Here is a 16,181-nt window from a genome sequence, read left to right on the forward strand (position 1 = left end):
AACTTTGCACCATCAAACTGGCCCGACTTGTCACTGGTGCCACTTTAGGTCTGGGAACCATCCTGCGTATCGTGGATTCTAATTAGCCATCCGGCCACTCCCACCCACAGGCCCCCAAACACAAACAACGGCGCTTTTCCCTGGAAAACAAAACTCGCCTACCAACATTTTGATGGCAGATTGCAGGAGCCACTTGGTACTATCAAATCAGCCGAACTTGGCACTGGTGCCACCATGGGTCTGGTAACCGTCCTGCCTATCGTACCTTTTCAGGAGCCAGCTGGTCACTCCCAGCCATAGGCCCCCAGACAAAAACCTCGGCTCCTTTCCCTGGCAAACAAAAGTAAGCAGCCCTGCTTCTGGATGGCAGATTGCAGGAGCCACTTTGCACCATCAAACTGGCCCGATTCACTGTTGCCACCTCTGGTCTGGGAACCATCCTGCGTATCGTGGATTTCTAATTAGCCAGCCGGCCACTCCCAGCCACAGGCCCCCAAACACAAACAACGGCGCTTTTCCCTGGAAAACAAAACTCGCCTGACAACTTTTTGATGGCAGATTGCAGGAGCCACTTGGTACTATCAAACCAGCCCAACTTGGCACTGGTGCCACCATGGGTCTGGTCACCATCCTGCCTATCGTAGCTTTTCAGGAGCCAGCCGGTCACTCCCTGCCACAGGCCCCCAGACACAAAGCTCGGCCCGTTTCCCTGGCAAACAAAAGTAAGCTGCCCCGCTTCTGGATGGCAGATAGTAGGACGCACTTGTTACTATCAAACCAGCCCGACTTGGCACTGGTGCCACCACTGGTCTGGGAACCATCCTGCGTATCGTGGATTCTAAGGAGCCAGCCGGCCACTCCCAGCCTCAGGCACCCAAACACAAACAACGGCGCTTTTCCCTGGAAAACAAAACTCGCCTGACAACTTTTTGATGGCAGATTGCAGGAGCCACTTGGTACTATCAAACCAGCCCAACTTGGCACTGGTGCCACCATGGGTCTGGTCACCATCCTGCCTATCGTAGCTTTTCAGGAGCCAGCCGGCCACTCTCAGCCATATGCCCCCCAAAAACAAACCACGGACCTTTTCTCTGGCAAACAAAAATCAGCTGCCCCACTTCTGGATGGCAGATTGCAGGAGCCACTTGGGACTATCACACCAGCACAACATGGCACTGCTGCCACCTTGGATCTGGGAACAATCCTGCGTATCGTACATATTCAGGAACCAGCCGAACACTCCCAGCCACAGGCCCCCAAACACAAACAACGGCCCTTTTCTCTGGCAAACAAAACTCAACTGCCCCTCTTCTGGATGGCAAATTGCAGGACGCACTTGGTACTACAAAAAGAGCCCGACTTGGCAGTGGTGCCACCTTGGCTCTGGGAACCATCCTGCATATCGAGCATTTTAAGGAGCCAGCCGGCAATTCCCAGCCGTATGCCCCAAAAAGAAACCATGGACCTTTTCTCTGGCAAAAAAAAACTCAGCTGTCCCGCTTCTGGATGGCAGATTGCAGGAGTTACTTTGAACCATACAACCAGCCTTACTTGGCACTGGTGCCACCTTGGATCTGGGAACCATCCTGCCTATCGTTGATTTTCAGGGGCCAGCCGGCCACTCTCAGCCATAGGCCCCCAAACACAAACCACAGCCCTTTTCTCTAGCAAACAAAATTCAACTGCCCCGCTTCTGGATGGCAAATTGCAGGAGCCACTGGGTACTACAAAAACAGCCTGACTTGGCACTGGTGCCACCTTGCGTCTGGTTACCATGCGGCGTATCGTGCATTTTAAGGAGCCAGGTGGCCACTCCCAGCCATATGCCCCCAAACACAACCCACGGCCCTTTTCTCTGGCAAACAAAACTCAGCTGCCCCGCTTCTGGAAGGCAGATTGCAGGAGACACTTGGTACTATCAAACCAGCCCGACTTGGCACTGGTGCCACCTTGGGTCTGGGAACCATCCTGCGTATTGTGGATTGTCAGGAGACAGCCGACCACTCTCGGCCACAGAGCCCAATCAAAAACAAAGGTCCGTTTCCCTGGCAAAAAAAACTCAGCTGCCCCGCTTCTGGATGGAGATTGCAGGACGCACTTGACACTGTCAAACGAGCCCCACTTGGCACTGGTGCCACCTTGGGTCTGGGAACCATGCTGCGTATCGTGGATTTTCAGGAGCCAGCCGGCCACTCCCAGCCATAGGCCCCCAAACACAAACCACAGCCTTTTTCTCTGGCAAACAAAACTCAGCTGCCCCGCTTCTGGATGGCAGATTGCAGGAGCCACTTGGTACTATCAAACCAGCCCGACTTGGCACTGGTGCCACCTTGGGTCTGGGAACCATCCTGCCTATCGTGGATTTTAAGGAGCCAGCCGGCTACTCCCAGCCACAGGCCCCCAACAAAAACCACGGCCCTTTTTTCTCGCAAACAAAACTTAGCTGCCTCACTTCTGGATGGCAGATTGCAGGAGCCACTTGGTGTAATCAAACCAGCCCGACTTGGCACTGGTGCCACCTTGGGTCTGGGAACCATCCTGCGTATCGTGGATTCTAAGGAGCCAGCCGGCCACTCCCAGCCACAGGCCCCCAAACAAAATCAACGGCGCTGTTCCCTGGAAAACAAAACACGCCTGCCAACTTTTTGATGGAGTTTGCAGGAGCCACTTGGTACTATCAAACCAGCCCGACTTGGCACTGGTGCCACCTTGGGTCTGGGAAACATCCTGCGTATCGTGGATTCTTAGGAGCCAGCCGGCCACTCCTAGCCACAGGCCCCCAAACAAAAACCTAGGCCTATTTCTCTGGCAAACAAAAGTAAGCTGCCCTGCTTCTGGATGGCAGATTGCAGGAGACACTTGGTACTATCAAACCAGCCCGACTTGGCACTGGTGCCACCTTGGATCTGGGAACCATGCTCTGTATCGTGGATATTCAGGGGCCAGCCGGCCACTCTCAGCCATATGTCCCCAAACAGAAACCTCAGCCCGTTTCTCTGGCAAACAAAACTCAACTGCCCCTCTTCTGGATGGCAAATTGCAGGATGAACTTGATACTAAAACCGCAGGCCGACTTGGTAGTGGTGACACCTTGGGCCTGGGAACCATCACGCGTATCGAGCATTTTAAGGAGCCAGCCGGCCACTCCCAGCAATATGCCCCCAAAAACAATCCACGGAATTTTCCTCTGGCAAACAAAAATCAGCTGCCCCGCTTCTGGATGGCAGATTGCAGGAGCCACTTTGCACCATCAAACCAGCCCGACTTGGCACTGGTGCCACATTGCATCTGGGAACCATGCTGCCTAGCGTGGATTTTCAGGAGCCAGCCGGCCACTCTCAGCTATATGCCCCCAAACAAAACCCACGGCCCGTTTCCCTGGCAAACAAAATTAAGCTGCCCCGCTTCTGGATGGCAGATTGCAGGACGCACTTGGTAGTATCAAACCAGCCCGACTTGGCACTGGTGCCACCTTGGGTCTGGGAACCATCCTGCATATCGTGGGTTCAAAGGAGCCAGCCGGCCACTCCCAGCCACAGGCCCCCAAATACAAACAATGTCGCTTTTCCCTGGAAAACAAAACTCGCCTGCCAACTTTTTGATGGCAGATTGCCGGAGCCACTTGGTACTATCAAACCAGCCCAACTTGGCACTGGTGCCACCATGGGTCTGGTAACCATCCTGCCTATTGTAGCTTTCCAGGAGCCAGCCGGTCTCTCCCAGCCATAGGTCCCCAGTCACAAACCTCGGCCCGTTTCCCTGGCAAACAAAAGTAAGCTACCCCGCTTCTGGATGGCAGATTGCAGGAGCCACTTGGTACTATCAAACCAGCAAAACTTGGCACTGGTGCCACCTTGGGTCTGGGAACCATGCTGCGTAACACAGATTCTAAGGCGCCAGTCGGCCACTACGAGCCACAAGCCCCCAAACACAAACAACGGCGCTATTCTCTGGCAAACAAAACTCAACTGCCCCTCTTCTGGATGGCAAATTGCAGGACGCACTTGGTACTATAAAAACAGCCCGACTTGGCACTGGTGCCCCCTTGGGTCTGGGAACCATCCTGCGTATCGATCTTTTTAATGAGACAGCCGGCCACTCCCAGCCATATGCCCCCAAACACAACCCACGGCCCTTTTCTCTGGCAAACAAAACTCAACTGCACCGCTTCTGGATGGCAGATTGCAGGAGCCACTTGGTACTATCAAACCAGCCCGACTTGGCACTGGTGCCACCTTGGGTCTGGGAACCATCCTGCGTATTGTGGGTTGTCAGGAGCCAGCCGAACACTCTCGGCCACAGACCCCAATTAAAAACAACGGCCCGTTTCACAGGCAAACAAAACTCAGCTGCCCCGCTTCTGGATGGGAGATTGCAGGAGGCACTTGACACTGTGAAACCAGCCCCACTTGGCACTGGTGCCACCTTGGGTCTGGGAACCATACTGCGTATCATGGATTTTCAGGAGCCACCCGGCCACTCCCAGCCACAGGCCCCCAAACACAAACCACAGCCTTTTTGTCTGGCAAAACAAAATTCAGCTGCCCCTCTTCTGGATGGCAGATTGCAGGAGCCACTTGGGACTATCACACCAGCACAACATGGCACTGCTGCCACCTTGGATCTGGGAACCATCCTTCCTATCGTGGATTTTCAGGGGCCAGCCGGTCACTCTCAGCCATAGGCCCCAAACACAAACCACGGCCCTTTTCTCTGGAAAACAAAACTCAACTGCCCCTCTTCTGGATGGCAGATTGCAGGAGCCACTGGGTACTATGAAACCAGCCCTACTTGGCACTGATGCCACCTTGGGTCTGGGAACCATGCTGCGTATCATGGATTTTCAGGAGCCAGCCGGCCACTGCCAGCCACAGGCACCGAAACACAAACAAGAGCCTTTTTCTCTGGCAAACAAAATTCAGCTGCCCCGCTTCTGGATGGCAGATTGCAGGAACCACTTGGTACTAACAAACCAGCCCGACTTGGCACTGATGCCACCTTGGGTCTGGGAACCATCCTGCGTATCGTGGATTCTAAGGAGCCAGCTGGCCACTCCCAGCCACAGGCCCCAAAACACACACAACGGTGCTTTTCCCTGGAAAACAAAACTCGCCTGCCAAACATTTGATGGCAGATTGCAGGAGCCACTTGGTATTATCAAACCAGCCCAACTTGGCACTGGTGCCACCATGGGTCTGGTCACCATCCTGCCTATCGTAGCTTTTCAGGAGCCAGCCAGCCACCCCCAGCCAGAGGCCCCCAGACAAATATTTCGGCCCGTTTCCCTGGCAAACAAAAGTAAGCTGCCCCGCTTCTGGATGGCAGATTGCAGGAGCCACTTTGCACCATCAAACAAGCCCAACTTGGCACTGGTGCCAACTCAGGTCTGGGAACCATCCTGCGTATCGTGGGTTCTAAGGAGCCAGCTGGCCACTCCCAGCCACAGGCCCCCAAACACAAACAACGGCGCTTTTCCCTGGAAAACAAAACTCGCCTGCCAACTTTTTGATGGCAGATTGCAGGAGCCACTTGGTACTATCAAACCAGCCCAACTTGGCACTGGTGCCACCTCTGGTCTGGGAACCATCCTGCCTATCGTAGCTTTTCAGGAGCCAGCCGGTCACTCCCAGCCATAGGCCCCCAGACACAAACCTCGGCCCGTTTCCCTGGCAAACAAAAGTAAGCTGCCCCGCTTCTGCATGGCAGATTGCAGGAGCTACTTAGTACTATCAAACCAGCCCGACTTGGCACTGGTGACACCTCTGGTCTGGGAACCATCCTGCCTATCGTGGATTTTCAGGGGCCAGCCGGCCACTCTCAGCCATATGCCCCAAAAACAAACCACGGCCCTTTTCTCTGGCAAACAAAACTCAACTGCCCCTCTTCTGGATGGCAAATTTTAGGACGCACTTTGTACTACGAAAACCGCCCGACGTGGCACTGGTGCCACCTTGTGTCAGGGAACCATCCTGCATATCGAGCTTTTTAAGGAGCCAGCCGGCCACGCCCAGCCATATACCCCCAAAAACAAACCACGGACCATTTCTCTTGGAAACAAAAATCCGCTGCCCCGCGTCTGGATGGCAGATTGCAGGAGCCACTTTGCACCATCAAACCAGCCCGACTTGGCACTGGTGCCACCTTGGGTCTGGGAACAATCCTGCATATCGTGGATTCTAAGGAGCCAGCCGGCCACTCCCTGCCACAGGCCCCCAAACAAAAACAACGGCGCTTTTCCCTGGAAAATAAAATTCGCCTGCCAGCTTTTTGATGGCAGATTGCAGGAGCCACTTGGTACTATCAAATCATCCCAACTTGGCACTGGTGCCACTATGGGTCTGGGAACCATCCTGCCTATTGCAGCATTTCAGGAGCCAGCCGGTCACTCCCAGCCATAGGCCCCCAGACACAAACCTCGGACCGTTTCCCTGGCAAACAAAATTAAGCTGCCCCGATTCTGGATGGCAGATTGCAGGAGCCACTTGGTTGTGTCAAACCAGCCCGACTTGGCACTGGTGCCACCTTGGGTCTGGGAACCATCCTGCGTAACGTGGATTCTAAGCAGCCACCCGGCCACTCTGAGCCACAGGCCCCCAAACACAAACAACGGCGCTTTTCCCTGGAAAACAAAACTCGCCTGCCAACTTTTTGATGGCAGATTGCAGGAGCCACTTGGTACTATCAAACCAGCCCAACTTGGCACTGGTGCCACCTCTGGTCTGGGAACCATCCTGCCTATCGTAGCTTTTCAGGAGCCAGCCGGTCACTCCCAGCCATAGACCCCCAGACACAAACCTCGGCCTGTTTCCCTGGAAAACAAAAGTATGTTACCCCGATTCTGGATGGCAGATTGCAGGAGCCACTTGGTACTATCAAATCAGCCCAACTTGGCACTGGTGCCACCATGGGTCTGGTAAACATCCTGCCTATCGTAGCTTTTCAGGAGCCAGCCGGTCACTCCCTGCCATAGGCCCCCGGACACAAACCTCGGCCCGTTTCCCTGGCAAACAAAAGTAAGCTGCCCCGCTTTTGGTGGCAGATTGCAGGATGCACTTGGTACTTACAAACCAGCCCGACTTGGCCCTGGTGCCACCTTGGCTCTGAGAACCATGCTGCGTAACGTAGATTCTACGAGGACAGGCGGCCACTCCCAGCCACAGGCCTCTAAACAAAAACAACGGCGCTTTTCCCTGGAAAACAAAACTCGCCTGCCAACTTCTTGATGGCAGATTGCAGGAGCCACTTGGTACTATCAAACCAGCCCAACTTGGCACTGGTGCCACCATGGGTCTGGTCACCATCCTGCCTATCGTAGCTTTTCAGGAGCCAGCCGGTCACTCCCAGCCATAGGCCCCCAGACAAATACCTCGGCACGTTTCCCTGGCAAACAAAAGTAGGCTGCCCCGCTTCTGGATGGCAAATTGCAGGACGCACTTGGTACTACGAAAACAGCCCGACTTGGCACTGATGCCACCTTGGGTCAGGGAACAATCCTGCGTATAGAGCTTTTTAAGGAGCCAGCCGGCCACGTCCAGTCATATACCCCCAAAAAAAAAACCACGGAACTTTTCTCCAGCAAACAAAAATCCGCTGCCCCGCGTCTGGATGGCAGATTGCAGGAGCTATTTAGTATTATCAAACCAGCCCGACTTGGCACTGGTGGCACCATGAGTCTGGTAACCATCCTGCCTATCGTAGCTTTTCAGTAGTCAGCCGGTCACTCCCAGCCATAGGCCCCCAGACAAATACCTCGGCCCGTTTCCCTGGGAAACAAAAGTAAGCTGTCCCGCTTCTGGATGGCAGATTGCAGGAGGCACTTGGTACTATCAAACCAGCCCAACTTGTTCCCAGACCCAAGGTGGCACCAGTGCCAAGTGGGGCTGGTTTGATTGTGCAACGTGGCTCCTGCAATCTGCCATCCAAAAGCGGGGCAGCTTACTTTTGTTTGCCAGGGAAACGGTCCGAGGTTTGTGTCTGGGGGCCTATGGCTGGGAGTGACCGGCTGGCTCCTGAAAAGCTACGATAGGCAGGATGGTTCCCAGACCCATAGTGGCACCAGTGCCAAGTTGGGATGATTTGATAGTACCAAGTGGCTCCTGCAATCTGCCATCAAAAAGTTGGCAGGCGAGTTTTGTTTTCCAGGGAAAAGCGCCGTTGTTTGTGTTTGGGGGCCTGTGGCTGGGAGTGGCCGGCTGGCTCCTTAGAATCCACGATATGCAGGATTGTTCCCACACCCAAGGTGGCACCAGTGCCAAGTCGGGCTGGTTTGATGGTGCAAAGTGGCTCCTGCAATCTGCCATACAGACGCGGGGCAGCGGATTTTTGTTTCCAAGAGAAATGGTCCGTGGTTTTTTTTCGGGGGTTTATGGCTGGGCGTGGCCGGCTGGCTCCTTAAAAAGCTCGATATGCAGGATGGTTCCCTGACACAAGGTGGCACCAGTGCCACGTCGGGCGGTTTTCGTAGTACAAAGTGCGTCCTAAAATTTGCCATCCAGAAGAGGGGCAGTTGAGTTTTGTTTGCCAGAGAAAAGGGCCGTGGTTTGTTTTTGGGGGCATATGGCTGAGAGTGGCCGGCTGGCTCCTGAAAAGCTACGATAGGCAGGATGTTTACCAGACCCATTGTGGCACCAGTGCCAAGTTGGGCTGATTTGATAGTACCAAGTGCCTCCTGCAATCTGCCATCCAGAATCGGGGTAGCTTACTTTTGTTTTCCAGGGAAACGGGCCGAGGTTTGTGTCTGGGGGGTCTATGGTTGGGAGTGGCCGGCTGGCTCCTTAGAAACCACGATACGCAGCATGGTTCCCAGACAAGAGGTGCCACCAGTGCCAAGTTGGGCTGGTTTGATACTACCAAGTGGTTCCTGCAATCTGCCATCCAGAAGCGGGGCAGCTTACTTTTGTTTGCCAGGGATAAGCGCCGTTGTTTGTGTTTGGGGGCCTGTGGCTGGGAGTGTGCCGGCTGGCTGCTTAGAATCACGATACGCAGGATGGTTCCCAGACGTGAGGTGGCGCCAGTGCCAAGTCGGGCTGGTTTGATAGTACCAAGTGCGTCCTGCAATCTGCCATCCAGAAGCGGGGCAGCTTACTTTTGTTTGCCAGGGAAACGGGCCGAGGTTTGTGTCTTCGGGGCCTATGGCAGGGAGTGACCGGCGGGCTCCTGAAAGCTACGATAGGCAGGATGGTGACCAGACCCATGGTGGCACCAGTGCCAAGTTGGGCTGGTTTGATAGTACCAAGTGGGCTCCTGCAATCTGACATCAAAAAGTTGGCAGGCGAGTTTTGTTTTCCAGGGAAAAAGCGCCGTTGTTTGTGTTTGGGGGCCTGTGGTTGGGAGTGGCCGGCTGGCTCCTTAGACACCACGATACGCAGGATGGTTCCCAGACCAGAGGTGGCACCAGTGCCAAGTCGGGCTGGTTTGATAGTACCAAGTGGCTCCTGCAATCTGCCATCCAGAAGCGGGGCAGCTTACTTTTGTTTGCCACGGAAACGGGCCGTTGTTTGTGTTTGGGGGCCTGTGGCTGGGAGTGGCCGACTGGCTCCTTAGAATCCACGATACGCAGGATGGTTCCCAGACCAGAGGTGGCACCAGTGCCAAGTCGGGCTGGTTTGATAGTACCAAGTGGTTCCTGCAATCTGCCATCCAGAAGCAGGCAGCTTACTTTTGTTTGCCAGGGAAACGGGCCGAGGTTTTTGTCTGGGGGCCTATGGCTGCGAGTGACCGGCTGGCTCCTGAAAAGCTACGATAGGCAGGATGGTGACCAGACCCATGGTGGCACCAGTCCCAAGTTGGGCTGGTTTGATAGTACCAAGTGGCTCCTGCAATCTGCCATCAAAATTTGGCAGGCGAGTTTTTTTTTCCAGGGAAAAGCGCCGTTGTTGTGTTTAGGGGCCTGTGGCTGGGAGTGGCCGGCTGGCTCCTTAGAATCCACCATACGCAGGATGGTTCCCAGACCCAAGGTGGCACCAGTGCCTAGTCGGGATAGTTTGATGGTGCAAAGTGGCTCCTGCAATCTGCCATCCAGAAGCGGGGCAGCTTACTTTTGTTTGCCAGGGAAAAGGGCCGAGCTTTGTGTCTCGGGGCCTATGGCTGGGAGTGACCGGCTGGCTCCTGAAAAGCTACGATAGGCAGGATGGTGACCAGACCCAAGGTGGCACCAGTGCCAAGTTGGGCTGGTTTGATAGTACCAAGTGGCTCCTGCAATCTGCCATCAAAAAGTTGGCAGGCGAGTTTTGTTTTCCAGGGAAAAGCGCCGTTGTTTGTGTTTGGGGGCCTGTGGCTGGGAGTGGCCGGCTGGCTCATTAGAATCCACGATACGCAGGATGGTTCCCAGACTTGTCGTGGCACCAGTGCCAAGTCGGGCTGGTTTGATAGTACCAAGTGGATCCTGCAATCTGCCATCCAGAAGCGGGGCAGCTTACTTTTGTTTGCCAGGGAAACGGGCCGAGGATTTGTCTGGGGGCCTATGGCTGGGAGTGACCGGCAGGCTCGTGAAAACCTACGATAGGCAGGATGGTGACCAGACCCATGGTGGCAGCAGTGCCAAGTTGGGCTGGTTTGATAGTACCAAGTGGCTCCTGCAATCTGCCATCAAAAAGTTGGCAGGCGAGTTTTGTTTTCCAGGGAAAAGCGCCGTTGTTTGTGTTTGGGAGCCTGTGGCTGGGAGTGGCCGGCTGGCTCTTTAGAATCCACGATACGCAGGATGGTTCCCAGACCAGTGGTGGCACCAGTGCCAAGTCGGGCTGGTTTGATAGTAACAAGTGCGTCCTCCAATCTGCCATCCAGAAGCGGGGCAGCTTACTTTTGTTTTCCAGGGAAACGGGCCGAGGTTTTTGTCTGGGGGCCTATGGCTGGGAGTGACCGGCTGGCTCGTGAAAAGCTACGATAGGCAGGATGGTGACCAGACCCATGGCGGCACCAGTGCCAAGTTGGGCTGGTTTGATAGTACCAAGTGGCTCCTGCAATCTGCCATCAAAAAGTTGGCAGGCAATTTTTCTTTACCAGGGAAAAGCGCCGTTGTTTTTGTTTGGGGGCCTATGGCTGGGAGTGGCCGGCTGGCTCCTTAGAATCCACGATACGCAGGATGGTTCCTAGACTTGACGTGGCACCAGTGCCAAGTTGGGCTGGTTTGATAGTACCAAGTGCGTCCTGCAATCTGCCATCCAGAAGTGGGGTAGCTTACTTTTGTTTGCCAGGGAAACGGGCCGAGGTTTGTGTCTCGGGGCATATGGCTGGGAGTGACCGGCTGGCTCCTGAAAAGCTACGATAGGCAGGATGGTGACCAGACCCATGGTGGCAGCAGTGCCAAGTTGGGCTGGTTTGATAGTACCAAGTGGCTCCTGCAATCTGCCATCAAAAAGTTGGCAGGCGAGTTTGTTATCCAGGGAAAAGCGCCGTTGTTTGTGCCTGGGGCCCTATGGCCTGGAGTGGACGGATGGCTAATTAGAACCCAAGATACACAGGATGGTTCCCAGACCCATGGTGACACCAGTGCCAAGTTGGGCTGGTTTGATAGTACCAAGTGGATCCTGCAATCTGCCATCCAGAAGCGGGGCAGCTTACTTTTGTTTGCCAGGGAAACGGTCCGAGGATTGTGTCTGGGGGCCTAAGCCTGGAAGTGACCGGCTGGCTCGTGAAAAGCTACGATAGGCAGGATGGTGACCAGACCCATGACGGCACCAGTGCCAAGTTGGGCTGGTTTGATAGTACCAAGTGGCTCCTGCAATCTGCCATCAAAAACTTGGCAGGCGAGTTTTGTTTTCCAGGGAAAAGCGCCGTTGTTTGTGTTTGGGGGCCTGTGGCTGGGAGTGGCCGGCTGGCTCCTTAGAATCCATGATACTCAGCATGGTTCCCAGACCAGAGGTGGCACCAGTGCCAAGTTGGGCTGGTTTGATAGTACCAAGTGGTTGCTGCAATCTGCCATCCAGAAGCGGGGCTGCTTACTTTTGTTTGCCAGGGAAACGGGCCGAGGTTTGTGTCTGGGGGCCTATGGCTGGGAGTGACCGGCTGGCTCCTGAAAAGCTACGATAGGCAGGATGGTGACCAGACCCATGGTGGCACCAGTGCCAAGTTGGGCTGATTTGATAGTACCAAGTGGCTCCTGCAATCTGCCATCAAAATGTTGGCAGGCGAATTTTGTTTTCCAGGGAAAAGCGCCGTTGTTTGTGTTTGGGGGCCTGTGGCAGGGAGTGGCCGGCTGGCTCCTGAAAAGCTACGATAGGCAGGATGGTGACCAGACCCATGGTGGCACCAGTGCCAAGTTGGGCTGGTTTGATAGTAGCAAGTGGCTCCGGCAATCTGCCATCAAAAAGTTGGCAGACGAGTTTTGTTTTCCAGGGAAAAGCGCCGTTGTTTGTGTTTGGGGGCCTGTGGCTGGGAGTGGCCGGCTGGCTGCTTAGAATCTACCATACGCAGGATAGTTCCCAGACCAGAGGTGGCACCAGTGCCAAGTCGGGCTGGTTTGATAGTACCAAGTGCGTCCTGCAATCTGCCATCCAGAAGCGGGACAGCTTACTTTTGTTTGTCAGGGAAACGGGCCGAGCTTTGTGTCTCTGGGCCTACGGCTGGGAGTGACTGGCTGGCTCCTGAAAAGCTACGATAGGCAGGATGGTGACCAGACCCATGGTGGCACCAGTGCCAAGTTGGGCTGGTTTGATAGTACCAAGTGGCTCCTGCAATCTGCCATCAAAAAGTTGGCAGGCACGTTTTGTTTTCCAGGGAAAAGCGCCGTTGTTTTTGTTTGGGGGCCTATGGCTGGGAGTGGCCGGCTGGCTCCTTAGAATCCACGATACGCAGGATGGTTCCCAGACCTGAGGTGGCACCAGTGCCAAGTTGGGCTGGTTTGATAGTACCAAGTGCATCCTGCAATCTGCCATCCAGAAGCGGGGTAGCTTACTTTTGTTTGCCAGGGAAACGGGCCGAGGTTTGTGTCTCGGGGCCTATGGCTGGGAGTGACCGGCTGGCTCCTGAAAAGCTACGATAGGCAGGATGGTGACCAGACCCATGGTGGCACCAGTGCCAAGTTGGGCTGGTTTGATAGTACCAAGTGGCTCCTGCAATCTGCCATCAAAAAGTTGGCAGGCGAGTTTGTTATCCAGGGAAAAGCGCCGTTGTTTGTGTTTGGGGGCCTGTGGCTGGGAGTGGCCGGCTGGCTCCTTAGAATCCATGATACGCAGGATGGTTCCCAGACCAGAGGTGGCACCAGTGCCAAGTCGGGCTGGTTTGATGGTGAAAAGTGGCTCCTGCAATCTGCCATCCAGAAGCGGGATAACTTACTTTTGTTTGCCAGGGAAACGGGCCGAGCTTTGTGTCTGGGGGCCTATGGCTGGGAGTGACCGGCTGGCTCCTGAAAAGCTACGATAGGCAGGATGGTGACCAGACCCATGGTGGCACCAGTGTCAAGGTGGGCTGGTTTGATAGTACCAAGTGGCTCCGGAAATCTGCCATCAAAATTTGGCAGGCGAGTTTTGTTTTCCAGGGAAAAGCGCCGTTGTTTGTGTTTGGGGGCCTGTGGGTCGGAGTGGCCGGATGGCTAATTAGAATCCACGATACGCAGCATGGTTCCCAGACCTGAGGTGGCACCAGTGCCAAGTCGGGCTAGTTTGATGGTGCAAAGTGGCTCCTGCAATCTGCCATCCAGTAGCGGGGCAGCTTGCTTTTGTTTGCCAGGGAAACGGGCCGAGGTTTGTGTCTGGGGGCCTATGGCTGGGAGTGACCGGCTGGCTCCTGAAAAGCTACGATAGGCAGGATGGTGACCAGACCCATGGTGGCACCAGTGCCAAGTTGGGCTGGTTTGATAGTACCAAGTGGCTCCTGCAATCTGCCATCAAAAAGTTGGCAGGCGAGTTTTGTTTTCCAGGGAAAAGCACCGTTGTTGGTGTTTGGGGGCCTGTGGCTGGGAGTGGCCGGCTGGCTGCTTAGAATCCACGATACGCAGGATGGTTCCCAGACGTGAGGTGGCGCCAGTGCCAAGTCGGGCTGGTTTGATACTACCAAGTGCGTCCTGCAATCTGCCATCCAGAAGCGGGACAGCTTACTTTTGCTTGCCAGGGAAACGGGCCGAGCTTTGTGTCTGGGGGCCTATGGCTGGGAGTGACCGGCTGGCTCCTGAAAAGCTACGATAGGCAGGATGGTGACCAGACCCATGGTGGCACCAGTGTCAAGTTGGGCTGGTTTGATAGTACCAAGTGGCTCCTGCAATCTGCCATCAAAAATTGGCAGGCGAGTTTTGTTTTCCAGGGAAAAGCGCCGTTGTTGTGTTTAGGGGCCTGTGGCTGGGAGTGGCCGGCTGGCTCCTTAGAATCCACCATACGCAGGATGGTTCCCAGACCCAAGGTGGCACCAGTGCCTAGTCGGGATAGTTTGATCGTGCAAAGTGGCTCCTGCAATCTGCCATCCAGAAGCGGGGCAGCTTACTTTTGTTTGCCAGGGAAAAGGGCCGAGCTTTGTGTCTCGGGGCCTATGGCTGGGAGTGACCGGCTGGCTCCTGAAAAGCTACGATAGGCAGGATGGTGACCAGACCCAAGGTGGCACCAGTGCCAAGTTGGGCTGGTTTGATAGTACCAAGTGGCTCCTGCAATCTGCCATCAAAAAGTTGGCAGGCGAGTTTTGTTTTCCAGGGAAAAGCTCCGTTGTTTGTGTTTGGGGGCCTGTGGCTGGGAGTGGCCGGCTGGCTCATTAGAATCCACGATACGCAGGATGGTTCCCAGACTTGTCGTGGCACCAGTGCCAAGTCGGGCTGGTTTGATAGTACCAAGTGGATCCTGCAATCTGCCATCCAGAAGCGGGGCAGCTTACTTTTGTTTGCCAGGGAAACGGGCCGAGGATTTGTCTGGGGGCCTATGGCTGGGAGTGACCGGCAGGCTCGTGAAAACCTACGATAGGCAGGATGGTGACCAGACCCATGGTGGCAGCAGTGCCAAGTTGGGCTGGTTTGATAGTACCAAGTGGCTCCTGCAATCTGCCATCAAAAAGTTGGCAGGCGAGTTTTGTTTTCCAGGGAAAAGCGCCGTTGTTTGTGTTTGGGAGCCTGTGGCTGGGAGTGGCCGGCTGGCTCTTTAGAATCCACGATACGCAGGATGGTTCCCAGACCAGTGGTGGCACCAGTGCCAAGTCGGGCTGGTTTGATAGTAACAAGTGCGTCCTCCAATCTGCCATCCAGAAGCGGGGCAGCTTACTTTTGTTTTCCAGGGAAACGGGCCGAGGTTTTTGTCTGGGGGCCTATGGCTGGGAGTGACCGGCTGGCTCGTGAAAAGCTACGATAGGCAGGATGGTGACCAGACCCATGGCGGCACCAGTGCCAAGTTGGGCTGGTTTGATAGTACCAAGTGGCTCCTGCAATCTGCCATCAAAAAGTTGGCAGGCGAGTTTTGTTTTCCAGGGAAAAGCGCCGTTGTTTGTGTTTGGGGGCCTGTGGCTGGGAGTGGCCGGCTGGCTCCTTAGAATCCACGATACGCAGGATGGTTCCCAGACCAGAGGTGGCACCAGTGCCAAGTCGGGCTGGTTTGATAGTACCAAGTGGCTCCTGCAATCTGCCATCCAGAAGCGGGGCAGCTTACTTTTGTTTGCCAGGGAAACGGGCCGAGCTTTGTGTCTGGGGGCCTATGGCTGGGAGTGACCGGCAGGCTCCTGAAAAGCTACGATAGGCAGGATGGTGACCAGACCCATGGTGGCACCAGTGCCAAGTTGGGCTGGTTTGATAGTACCAAGTGGCTCCTGCAATCTGCCATCAAAAAGTTGGCAGGCACGTTTTGTTTTCCAGGGAAAAGCGCCGTTGTTTTTGTTTGGGGGCCTATGGCTGGGAGTGGCCGGCTGGCTCCTTAGAATCCACGACACGCAGGATGGTTCCTAGACTTGACGTGGCACCAGTGCCAAGTTGGGCTGGTTTGATAGTACCAAGTGCGTCCTGCAATCTGCCATCCAGAAGTGGGGTAGCTTACTTTTGTTTGCCAGGGAAACGGGCCGAGGTTTGTGTCTCGGGGCATATGGCTGGGAGTGACCGGCTGGCTCCTGAAAAGCTACGATAGGCAGGATGGTGACCAGACCCATGGTGGCAGCAGTGCCAAGTTGGGCTGGTTTGATAGTACCAAGTGGCTCCTGCAATCTGCCATCAAAAAGTTGGCAGGCGAGTTTGTTATCCAGGGAAAAGCGCCGTTGTTTGTGCCTGGGGCCCTATGGCCTGGAGT

Source organism: Melospiza melodia, chromosome 3 (assembly GCF_035770615.1).
Source record: "Melospiza melodia melodia isolate bMelMel2 chromosome 3, bMelMel2.pri, whole genome shotgun sequence".
Taxonomy (NCBI): Eukaryota; Metazoa; Chordata; class Aves; order Passeriformes; family Passerellidae; genus Melospiza; species Melospiza melodia.